The following is a 1,462-nucleotide window of genomic DNA, read 5'->3' as shown; positions in this document are numbered from 1 at the left end:
AGAAAAGATTGGATTTATACCCCGCCCTTCACTACCCAAAGGAGTCTCAGAGTGGCTTACAAACTCCTTTCCCTTCCCCTCCCCACAACAGACACCCTGTGAGGTACAAGAAGAAGAGGAGATTGGATTTACACCCCGCCCTTCACTACCCGAAGGAGTCTCAGAGCGGCTCACAAACTCCTTTCCCTTCCCCTCCCCATAACAGACACCCTGTGAGGTACAAGAAGAAGAAGAGGAGATTGGATTTACACCCCGCTCTTCACTACCCGAAGGAGACTCAGAGCGGCTTACAAACTCCTCTCCCTTCCCCTCCCCACAACAGACACCCTGTGAGGGAGGTGGGGCTGAGAGAGCTCTTGACAGAAACTGCTGTTGAGAAGAGCTCTGAGAGAACTCGTGACTGACCCACGGTCACACCAGCAGCTGCATGTGGAGGACTGGGGAATGAAACCTAGTTCTCCCAGTCTGCACTCCTAACCACTACATCAGACTGGCTCTATGTTAAAATTGCTCTACTAAACAGAAGGAGGAGGAGGAGGATTTATACCCCGCCCTTCACTTGAAGTCTCAGAGTGACTTACAATCTCCTCTCGCTTCCCCTCCCCACAACAGACACCTTGTTAGGTAGGCGAGGCTGAGAGAGCTCTCTTGAGAACGGCTCTTGAGAGAACAGCTCTGAGAGAACTTGGGACTGACCCAAGGTCACACCAGCCGCTGCATGTGGAGGAGTGGGGACTCAAACCCAGTTCTCCCAGATTAGAGTCCGCGCTCCTAACCACTACATCAAACTGGACTCCTCTGCGGCACCTGCCTGAAAAACTGAAAGCTTCTCTGAAGAGTACCCATCTACAGAGGGAGTTTCACCACTTAGTCTCTAAATGAGTCGCTGCTCTCACTTTGCCCCTTTCCTAAAGATGAATAAATAACATGGTCTCTGTATCTGACATGACTGAATCATTGCTCTCAAAAAGTGATGTTCTCACACAGACACAGGAGGCAGACTCTACAAAGCAAATCTTTTCTCTACAAAGCAAACCTTTTCTAACGAGCCAAGAAAAGTCGCTTCCGAGTTTAACCTCTAGAAAAGAAATCTCCCCTAAGCTCTCAGATTATTTGAGAAACACCGCTTGAAAACTGAAACCACAATACGAAGACTGTGAATATCACTTGCTTCTTTCACTGAAGTCAAAGCCTGAAATCAGCTTTTAATTACCGGCCTTGAAAAATCGAACAAAACACAAACGGACCTCACTGGGGAACCTGGTGCTATTTGGCTTGGCCTGATTCCTCACCCTCTCAAACAACATTTTGACCTTCTGTAGAAAAAGGCGACTAAAAAAGATATCCTTCCTTCCAGCCTGCAGCCACCAGAAAAACGACAGGGAAGCATTCCGGCAAGCTATGAAACCAATTCATCTCTCTTTGGGGAAGGGCCCTGGCTCAGTGGCAGTCTGGCAGAGCA

The sequence above is a fragment of the Gekko japonicus genome, unplaced genomic scaffold (genome assembly GCF_001447785.1).
Source record: "Gekko japonicus isolate JY-2015 unplaced genomic scaffold, Gekko_japonicus_V1.1 scaffold5266, whole genome shotgun sequence".
In the NCBI taxonomy this organism is placed as follows: domain Eukaryota; kingdom Metazoa; phylum Chordata; class Lepidosauria; order Squamata; family Gekkonidae; genus Gekko; species Gekko japonicus.
The sequence above is the reverse complement of the archived record's forward strand: the minus strand, read 5'-3'. Positions refer to the sequence as shown.